The 11,455-nt window shown below is 37.1% G+C and overlaps 1 long non-coding RNA gene across 1 annotated transcript in view; it reads right to left on the reverse strand.

Annotated features, from left to right (window-relative positions):
* LOC141375568 (uncharacterized) overlaps positions 1-10,662 on the reverse strand; it is a 12,406-nt gene extending 1,744 nt beyond the window's left edge. The window contains exons 1-4 of the long non-coding RNA XR_012384027.1: positions 10,473-10,662; positions 8,362-8,496; positions 8,040-8,101; positions 1-586 (exon numbers count right to left, since the gene is read on the reverse strand). The exon at positions 1-586 is cut by the window's left edge and continues 1,744 nt beyond it. This is a non-coding gene — a long non-coding RNA (uncharacterized lncRNA). The remainder of the gene's footprint in view (positions 587-8,039; positions 8,102-8,361; positions 8,497-10,472) is intronic.
* Between the last annotated feature and the right edge of the window lie 793 nt (positions 10,663-11,455).

The raw sequence follows: 11,455 nt of genomic DNA on the forward strand, positions 1-11,455 counted from the left end.
TGATTGGCTGAGTATAAATTTGCATCACTGAGAAGTTGGACAGGTATACCTAACAAAGTGGCCGGTGAGTGTATGTGTATATGCATTAGGGTTAGGGTTATTCTGATTTATTTTTAGGGTTATTCTCTATTATTTTGTGGTATTTATTTATACTTTTTGTATATTTTCTTTAAATGCTTATCTGTTTCTATATCCGAGAACCTGCCGTTGATGTTCACTCTAAGTAATTATGGGTTATTTAAACCCGTATTGGGCAATTTTGGACTAACCCAAACATTGGGTTAACTTTGACCCTCATTAATTTAATTAATCAAGCAGTCGGTTTAGTCCGTAATACATCCAAAATTGGGTTGAAATAACCCAGCATTTTCTTTTGTGTTGTTTTTAATATTTGTTTATGCTTGTGAAGCTCTTTGAGTTGCATGTTATTTAGGAAAATTGCTATACAAATAACATTTTTACATATTATTATTATTAGCTATATAATTCTATTAGCTACATAACGGGGTGATAAGATCCGTATGAAAGTCAATGGAGAAATTACATCATGTCTGAAATGTGGCGCCCGAAAACATCTTTGATGATGCTGAAAAAAATACAAGAAAAATGTTTGATCAAAGCAAGTCAGAAAAAAAAAACTATTTACTACAAACACTTGTTCGACACATATAGATATCTGAAATATATGCAAATTACCTATATAGTTGGATATACAAGTTCATTTGGATTTCATAGATATACAAAATTATATGTGACGTACATACAGTGCTCAGCATAAATGAGTACACCCGTTTTTATCCATTTCTCAGTGAATATAGACATTATATTTTGACATATATTTTGGTGCATTTAAACAAAACAGTTGTATTTACATTTACATTTAGTCATTTAACAGACGCTTTCATCCGAAGCGACTTACAAATGAGGACAAGAAAGCAATTTACATAAAAGAGCAACAATGAATAAGTGCTGTAGGCAAGTTTCAGGTGTGTAAAGTCTAAGAAGCAAAACAATAGTAATTATTATTATTATTATTTTTTTTTTTGTAGTACAATTAGCGGTGGAGCCGGAGAGGGAATTGCAGATTAGGAAGTGAAGTGGAGACTAAATAGTTGAGTTTATAGCCGTTTCTTGAAGACAGCGAGTGACTCTGCCATTCTGATGCAGTTAGGGAGTTCATTCCACCAACTGGGCAGATTGAATGCGAGAGTTCGGGAAAGTGATTTCTTCCCTCTTTGGGATGGAACCACGGGGTGACGTTCATTCACTAAACGCAAGTTTCTGAGAGCACATACATCTGCAGAAGTGAGAGCAGATAAGAAGGAGCAAAGCCAGAAGTCACTTTGTAAGCAAACATCAGAGCTTTAAATTTGATGCCAGCAGCAACTGGCAGCCAGTGCAAACGGATGAGCAGCGGAGTGACGTGCTCTTTTAGGTTCATTAAAGACCACTCGTGCTGCTGCGTTCTGAAGCAGTTGAAGAGGTTTGACAGAGTTAGCTGGAAGCCCGGCTAGTAGAGAGTTGCAGTAATCCAGTCTGGAGAGAACAAGAGCTTGAACAAGGAGTTGAGCTGCATGTTCAGATAGGAAGGGTCGGATCTTTCTGATGTTATAGAGTGCGAATCTGCACGATCGAGCAGTTCTAGAAATGTGGTCAGAGAAGTTTAGTTGGTCATCAATCGTTACTCCAAGGCTTTTCACCATTTTGGAAACAGTATTAAACAGTTTGCCAAGTTTTGACAATTTCCTTGGGACTGTAAAACAAATACAGGAACCAAATCTAGTGTGTTGGTTATTTATGTGAAACATTAGCAAATTAGAAAGATAGGATGGTAGCAGGGCCGGCGCATCCATAGAGGCGACCTAGGCGGGCGCCTAGGGCGGCAGAATAGAGTGGGCGGCATCCGTGACACCTCCCTCACCACCATCGGTCCTCAATTTGCTTACTGGTCACTTTGGTTTTTACTTTCGAATTGAGGGCAGTGTGATCGTCCGTTGCCTAGAGCTGCAGTTCAGCTTGCTCCAGCCTTGGATGGTAGTTTACCTAAGATAGCCTTTCAAGAGTTCACACTTGTTCACATGTGTGAATGAGTGTGTATGGATGTTTCCCAATGATGGGTTGCATCCACTGGGTAAAACATATGCTGGATAAGTTGGCGGTTCATTCCGCTGTGGCGACCCCAGATTAATAAAGAAACTAATCCGAAAAGAAAATGAATGAATGAATGTATGAGTGTGAGTGAAAGTGTATGGGTGTTTGCAGCTGAAAGAGCATGCGCTGGGTAAAACGTGCAGGATAAGTTGGCGGTTCATTTCGCTGTGGCGACCCCTGATTAATAAAGGGACTAATCCGAAAAAAAAAAATGATTGAATGACTGAATATTAGTTTGGGTGTGCTGCTTTTTTGGACTGTGATCTTCAATTTTTTATGTTGAATCAGTTCCAGTTTTGACGTTGGTGCTGATTAATTTAATGCATATGCACAAATATAGTACTGTAGCACATCCTATAGAAAATTTTACTTTAATAGAGATGTGTGAGGGGTGAACTCATTTATGCACTGTATATGCAACATTTATTAACATATGCTCCTACTGCAGAGCATTTTAATTTTCTACTCAAAACACCTTAGTTTTCAATGTCTCGTGATGTTTTATGCCTGTTTTGCATTAATGTTAATCTTAACTCCTTTTTGTTTTGTTAGATTTTTTTTAAATATCCACAAATGTGGATTTTATTTTGGCTGCAATTTTGTATTTACTACTACTCATTTTATTTATTTATTATTCATTCATTTATTCATTTTCTTTTCAGCTTAGTCCCTTTATCAATCTTTGGTCACCACAGCGGAATAAACCACCAACTTATCCAGCATATTTCTACTGAAAAAACAGCTTAAACCAGCCTAAACTGGTTGGCTGGTTTTAGCTGGTCAACCAGGCTGGTTTTAGAGGGGTTTTGGCCACTTCAAGGCTGGTTTTCAGTAATTTCCAGCCTGGTTTTAGCTGGTCAGGCTGGAAGATGACCAGTTAAAACCAGCTTGACCAGCCTGGCCAGGCTGGGAGCCCAGCCAAAACCAGCTATGTCCAGCTTAAACCAGGCTGGTCAAGCTGGTTTTAGCTGGTCATTTTCCAGCCTGACCAGCTAAGACCAGGCTGGAAACCAGCCTGAAAGTGGCCAAAACCCCTCTAAAACCAGCCTGGTCAACCAGCTAAAACCAGCCAATCAGCTTAGGCTCGTTTAAGCTTTTTTTTCAGCTGCAACCCATCACTGGGAAACATCCATACACACTCATTCACACACATACACTACTTCCGATTTTAGCTTACCCAATTCACCCATAACACATCTTTGGACTAGTGGGGGAAACCAGAAGACCTGGAGGACACCCACACCAACACGGGGAGAACATGCAAGCTCCCATACAGAAATGCCAACTGACCCAGCCGGGACTCGAACCAGCGACTTTCTTGCTGTGAGGCGATTATGCTGCACTGCGCCACCCTGACGCCCCTATTATTTTATTTATTTATTTATTTTTAGATTTTTTGTTGGCATCTTTGCTTTCATTTTGATATACTGACAGAAAGTGAAGTGGGACAAAGTTTCTTTTTTAACTTTCTGTATGAAATGTCAAACAGACACGCAACCCAAGCTCATTCTGAGAACGTAGTCCCGTGGACGTTTCTGGAGAACGCAAAATACGTCCCGGGAGGTACGTATGGCTGCATTTCATTTTTTTTAAGCGAACGCTACGGGGCGGTGTGACGCCGTTCCCTTTTGTGCTAACCGGCTGACCACTTACCTCCGTGTGGAGGGCTTTCCCTCCGCAATTAGTTTGTTCGGTCAGCTCATCGTGTGCGTCGGCGGACTTCAGATGCAGAGAGGAGGAGTTGACAAAGGTGTCCAGGTTCAAGTCCAGGGAAGAGCGATTCCGGAAATCAGGTAAGACAAAAACAGAATCCAAAAAATAAAGCGAACGAGTTCATAACAGGGTGAGAACGTGGTAAAATAAAAAACAGACGGGGCTTTTCTTTTTCTAGATGGCTTTTCTAAATTGTTATTTGGGTTTAGGGAAGTCAGTGGGTGGGCGGGTCAATCAATAAAACTGGTTGGATTCAGGGAAGGAGGAGGGTGGGTCAGCCGACTGGGCGGTTGCGCAGTCAATCATTCGGTCAGTCAGACAGCGGCCTCTGGTGGGTTGACGCGAGAACAGCGCGGGCGTGAACGGCACTCGCGAGAGATGTTCGAGATCTCGCGAGAGATGCTGCTCTCTCTTTGGCTGTAGGCAATCGCCGATGTTATTTTCAGTCAAAACACATGACATGATTTGAATCGCCGACAGATGCAGACATTTAGCATGCCAACTATCTCACAGGCATCGGTGACTCTCAGATGGCGTCCTTGACAGTTCATACTGTGATTGTCACTCACATGAACGAGCACCGATTTGCCTGTGGTTTCAGGCATTTGTCGGCGATTTCTCAAAACCTGTCAAGATTCAAAAAGTCAAAATCGGGGCTAAAACCATGCAGTCTGAACTCAGCATTATAGGGACAGTTCACCCAAAAATGACGAGTTCAGACTGCATGATTTTCAAACTAGTCGTGTCATGGATGTTTTCACACTGCATGACTATCTAGGCAAGCAATTCTTCGGTGCTTTGTTTACACTGCAAGATGTATCGGAGACAGGGTGGTTCACACTGCATGACTTTAAAATAGGAAGAATCGCCAACAACTTTGTCCAAACTACATCTCATAGCCAAACACACGCGAGAAGACATTGAAACAACGCAAGGTCACGTAATATATATCTTGATATTGACTAAATAATGAGAAAGACGCCTCTAGTGGGCTAGAAAATGTACTTATTTTGCTCAGCTAGCTTTGAAGGGAGCAATTTCTCTTTTCTTTTTTTTTATTCTTTGACCCGGTTGTGTGTAATGCTCAGATGACACGTCAAACAGACACGGTGCTCCTGGCAAATCTTCAGTAGTTTCTTGGGTCCAAATAAACTAAAAATGAGCGCTTTTAACTTCTCCCCCAACCTCCCGCTGGCCTGCAGGTACAAACACACTAGTGAATGCTGCTCTCTCCTTGGCTGTAGGTGATCGCCAATGTTATTTTTAATCAAAACTCATTATGCATGGCCGACAGCTCCAGATATTCAGCACGCCAAATATCTCACAAGAATCGGCAACTCATTGGCGATTCTCTCAGATCGCGTCTTTGATAGTTCACATTGTGTGATTGTCACTCACGTGCATGAGCACCAATTTGCCTGTGATTTCAGGCATTTGTCTGCGATTTCTCAAAACCTGTCGCCGAGTCAAAATCGGGGCGAAAATCATAGCCTGAACTCACCCTTAAGTGTTTCCAAAGCTTCATGATTATATATTTCGAAGAAATGTGGAAACCTGTAACCACTGACTTCTACAGTAGACAATCCACCATGGAAGTCAATGGTTACAGGTTTTTAACATTTTTCAAAATATCTTTTTTTTGTGTTCAACAGAAGGACATAATCCAAACAGGTTTAGAATAAGTGAAGGGAGAGTAAATGATGACAGAATTTCTGAGTTTTGGGTGAACTTGCCTTTTAAGCCCTCGATCATGAAGAACATAAAAAGACTGATCTGAATATGCAACAAATACTGGGTTGTTTAAACAATACATTATCAGAACAGTATTTTATAAAATAGTCAATATTATAGACAAACCCAACAGCCGAAAGTTTAAAAATGCCAACAAAAAACATTTGGAACAAGTTAAGTCAAAAACTGTGACTTTAGCCCTACTGAATCAGCGGGTAAGAAAAAAAAAAGCAATGCACTGAGGAGATTTACTATTGCAGGAAGTGTAAATCGTGTCTCTAAGAAGGACATCATGAATTGTTTGAAGTTTCAGGCCATTTTGGCAGAGATGTTGCTGCTTTCTGTGCATAAACTAAAGCTTGATGATCACTGAACTTTCCAGCAGGACTAAAATCCCAAATAATGCATCCAAACCTACGGGATTATCATGCTCAAGAGTGGCCTGTTCGGTCTCCACATTTAAATCCAGCTAAAAATAATTTGGTGGAATTTAAAGCAAGCAAAGGCAACATGAAAACCTTATGTTATCAGCGATCTTGACGTTTTTCCAAGTGAGGAAAGTTCAGAATTCAGTAGAGAGTTGATATACAGTACTTTAGAGCTGAAATCAGTTTGAAGCGCAGGTCATCTGATATTTTAAAGTGTCTTAATATTGTACTGGAGTCTCCTACAACAGGTTTAAAAGCATCTAAGAATATGTATATGGGCAATTATTCAACTACGGGCACTTTTAGCCTTGTGAAGTTGAGTAGTAAAACAAAACTTATTTAAATGTAGCGTAACACAGCCTCATAAGTTTAAACAATTTGTCTAGTTTTAAAGAGGACAACCTTAGATATGAAGTGAAATTGTTCATATTTAACATTTTATTTCCGCTGTGAAATGAACAAATGTCAAATCCACCACATCTCTAAAATTTCTCACTCACACTCTAAGATTTTATATTAATTTGGTTAAGAGCTTATTAGAAAATAAATCAATTGAATTTGTATATTAAATAAAGCAGGAACTCATACATTCTGATTCCTTTTTAATGTATGATACAAACTTTTTAAATATTTTTTTTTTAAATGTGTGTTGTGATGGAAATTACAGTGTTGGAAATTTCAACAGTTTATTGTGAAAATGTAAAAAAAAAGCTTCACCGATTAGCTTTGAAATGATACTAGCTAATTGATACTTTCATGCATCCAAAATACTTTTTATCCTTCATTTTGTTTGGTTTTTAATAACACCTTTGAAGATACAGCATGTTTAGAAATGACATAGAATAAATATAATTTCTTATCAAGCAATAATTATCTTGATTTTTCTTCAAGTGTTGTTAATAAATATTTCAATTCCCTCCATCTTGAACATGTTCTCAGATTGCACTATTCATTTTCATAGAAACATCCAAAATAATCTTTTACACAAACTTTTTAAAGCGACATTACAGTGTTGTGGTGGAAATAACACTGATACTGTGTGACAGCTATATTTTGTAATATTGATAGTAGTCTCACATTAATAACTATAAAATATTTAAATTATTCCACTAGTGCTTAATTAAGATACTTTAATAGATACCAAATAAATAACATATATATATATATATATATATATATATATATATATATATATATATATATATATATATATATATATAAATTTTTTTTTTTTTTTTTTTTTTACGTAATTTTTATTGATTTTTTAGCAACATATAACCAGTGGGAACAAAACAAATGAATAGAAAAATACATAAATATACATATGTATACATACATATATAGGCAAATACATCCATTCCACACATGTATATCCATATACATACATGTATAAAAATATTAAATTAACCTCATCAAAATAAATAAGTATAAATTAAAATATAATAAAAGATCGTCAAACATTTTCACAACCTTTAGAATTATGTGAATGTTCATTTATAAATAATCATATTGTTGTTGAGGAGAAAGCCAGCCATTTACTTCATTTCTTTTCAAAGGTCTCTTATTGTAATCGAAGTGCATAGATAAATAATATTTTAATATGTTATTTTCAATGTTGAAGTTTAAAACTCTGGGTGTGCGACAAGGCGAAAACAGTGATTTTGACACCTAAAAGTAGGTTGAATAATATGAAAAAAAATATCATAGAAAGCCAATATATTTTTTAAAAAGTAAGTTTTATTATTAGTTTGACAAAGAAAAAGGAATTTGATCAAACTTTGGATATATGATATATATTTATTTGGATATATGATCAAACGACATAAGTGTCCGTAGTTTTACCCATATATCAAAATATGCATTCAATCAATACTGTCATCACTTTTTTTTGCAATGTTTTAGATATGGTTCATTTTAATCAATATGAAGGTTTGTTGAGGATACAGTCACAGCGTCCTCTAGTGTCTCAATAAGTGTATTGTACTTCTGAAATTCACGTTTGCTGTATTTACTCACCCGAGCATCATCACTGATGGTCTAGAACTGACCACGGAAGCAGAACAGCATCCACATACAGCCTGAGGATGAAAGAGACTGAAACACTCATAAACCGGTCACTGTGAGAACAGTAATAAGGTCATTTAAGAAGTGCTGACCACATGTATTTGAACTCATTCAATCGTTTTCTTTATTAATCTGGAGTCGCCACAGCGGAATGAACCGCCAACTTATCCAGCATATGTTTTACGCAGCGGATACCCTTCCAGCTGCAACCCATCTCTGGGAAACATTCATACACACTCATACACCACGGACAATTGTAGCCAACCCAATTCACCTGCACCTGGAGGAAACCCACATGAACGCAGGGAGAACATGCAAACTGCACTCAGAAACGCCAACTGACCCAGGTTCGAACCAGCGACCTTCTTTCTGTGAGGTGACAGAACTACCTACGGCATCAATCCGTCGCCTGTATTTGAAGATAAGATAAAAAATGATATTTAGTGTGTTTTAATATTTCTATTAAACACCATCCTCTGACGGATATCAATAGATCTTTATTCCATGCAATCAGTATCAGTTTAGCTTTATTTAATCCAAACATAACATAAACATAATATATTAAGAAATTGTATCTCTTCATTCGGAGGCTTCTTAATTTCTTATTTTATGATTGTGACCACTTTGTCATCCCCGTTACAAACACAAGCATTATTAAATTATATGTGACCCTAAACCACAAACTCCATTTTAAGAAATTGGGATATACACTCACCGGCCTCTTTATTAGGTACACCTGTGTGTGTGCAAATTCCTAATCAGTCAATCACATGGCAGCAGCCAATCAATGCATTTAGGCATGTAGACATGGTCACGACGATCTGCTGCAGTTCAAAGCGAGCATCAGAATGGGGAAGAAAGGGGATTTAAGTGACTTTGAGCGTGGCATGGTTGTTGGTGCCAGACGGGCTGCTCTGAGTATTTCAGAAACTGCTGATCTACTGGGATTTTCACGCACAACCATCTCTAGGGTTTACAGAGAATGCTCCAACAAAGAGGAAATATCCAGTGAGCGGCAGTTCAGTGGGCACAAATGCCTTGTTGATGCTAGAGGTCAGAGGAGAATGGCCAGACTAGTTCTAGCTGATAGAAAGGCAACAGTAACTCAAATAAGCACTCGTTACAACTGAGATCTGCAGAAGAGCATCTCTGAACACACAACACGTCCAACCTTGAGGCAGATGGGCTACGGCAGCAGAAGACCACACCGGGTGCCTCCTGTCAGATAAGAACAGCTAAGTTGCCGACAAATCTGCAGCAACTGCGCGATGCTGTCAAGTCAATATGAAGCAAAATCTCTGAGGAATATAAAAGTACCTTGTTGAATCTATGCTACAAAGGATTAAGGCAGTTCTAAAGGCACAAGGGGGTCCAACTCGGTACTAGTGAGGTGTACCTAATAAAGTGGCCGGTGAGTGTATATTGATTTTAAAAATGTATTTACTTTTTCATTTACCATTAACAAACATAACTTTAGCTTTACATGTTTTAGCTTGAGTTTCCACTTGTGTTCTCGAGTGCATTAATCATACATTTAATTCTCTAAATTGATGTAAACAGAACTGTTATTTCATTACACTGTAAATGTACGATTACATTAATCATACACATACGGTAAGGGTCCAACCTGAAACTAATACCTAATAAAGTGGCCAGTGAGTATATGCATAATTTTAAATCTGATTAAATTAGCTTTTCATTAATGTGTGGTGTGTTAGGATACAATATAATAATCTGAGGGTTAAAAAAAACTAAATATTAAGTAAAAATCCCTATTAAGTGCTCAAAATTATTCTCTCAATCATGCACTAATCAAAAATTATGTTGTGGTATGACTGCAATAGGAAATGCAGAACTTATATTTGTGGAACATCACTTTTGACCAGTAGTACATGTATTTTTGATATTTTTTATTGTCATATTTAAGACTTGCACTTCATGCAACTGGTCCATGACTACAGTATTGATATTACATGAGCCATCCTTTATAAATCATCACACATTTAGGAGAGAAACTTGCGTTTTAACTGTTGAAATCCTAAATAAAATGTAATTTTTGCCTTCAAACAAGCTGCTGACAAAACAAACAACGACGGACATGATAAATATAATGTTGATTGCTTAAAATAGAATTTAATTTGAACTTGATAGGCTAATATTGGTAATTGGGTATTATTAATGAAAGAATACATTGATAGTGTGTTAAAATCACGTACTTTCATGTTATTATAGCATTTCTACCTCAGATTATTTGTTAGCTCGGAATTAAAACAACATTACAGCTACTGTTAAAGGTGATATAGAAATCAAGTGAAATAAAACGCAATTAATACATCGTAAATATAGCAATAGCGATTATCAGTTTGTTTACAACCCAACACTTACTGTTCTTTTCCCGCCAAACTGGTGTCACTTCCTTATTTTGGCTAAAGGGAGATAACAAAACTAGCATTATTGAGATTAATTGTGTGGAAGCTGCGTAAATGACCAATTTCTTAATGTTGAGACATGACGAGAAAACTGAACCCGAATCCCCTCAACAGCAGGTAAATAAACAAACGTCATGATTTTAGATGCAGTAGCTTCATCCGGCCGCCTGAGGAGGCCAGTTCGCCGCTTTAACACTGCGCCATGAAAAATAAAAACAAAAAGTGCCAATCCATCACCAGAGTGAGTAAAATATAACTTTAGTATTATTATTATTTTGTTCAAAGGTTGTTTGAAATGTTTTGACAGCTTGATTTCACTGGTTTGTGTATCCTGCACTTGCTGCTATTGCACTGCTGGTTACACCTAAACTGCATTTCGTTGCCTTGTACTATAACGTTATACGTAATGACAATAAAGTTTAATCTAATCTAATCTAACTTCAGATAATGGTCGTAAAATTAGCTGATAGATTTATAACTTAATAAATTAAGATTTGATATCTTACAGCGTGTCTGGTGTATTTCAAATATCCATGTGTAAATATTTACTTCAAGTTCATTAATATTTTTAGTTATATATTTATGTATATTAATGTTGACCAAAGTGCTGCATAAAACGGTAAATTAAAAGATTAGATTTTCACTCTACACCAGTAGTCAGAATACATCCGTCATTGATAGATAACATGTTGGAGTTTTACATAAAGGCAAGTTAAACTGATAACTCGTAATGCAATTGTATTAGCTGCATTCGAATTTTAAGATTAATCAAATTAACTTTACAGCATTGGATGAACTTGACATCAATCGAAATCTTGTTGACAGTACTTAAAAAAAGAGACATACTATAACTTAAGCTATAGGATAAAGTAACAAATACATATATGTGTAACGGAGTTCAGCTAGTAAGTGCTGTGCAGGTAAACCTCACTCCTCTGA

This window comes from Danio rerio, chromosome 8 (assembly GCF_049306965.1).
Source record: "Danio rerio strain Tuebingen ecotype United States chromosome 8, GRCz12tu, whole genome shotgun sequence".
NCBI lineage: Eukaryota > Metazoa > Chordata > Actinopteri > Cypriniformes > Danionidae > Danio > Danio rerio.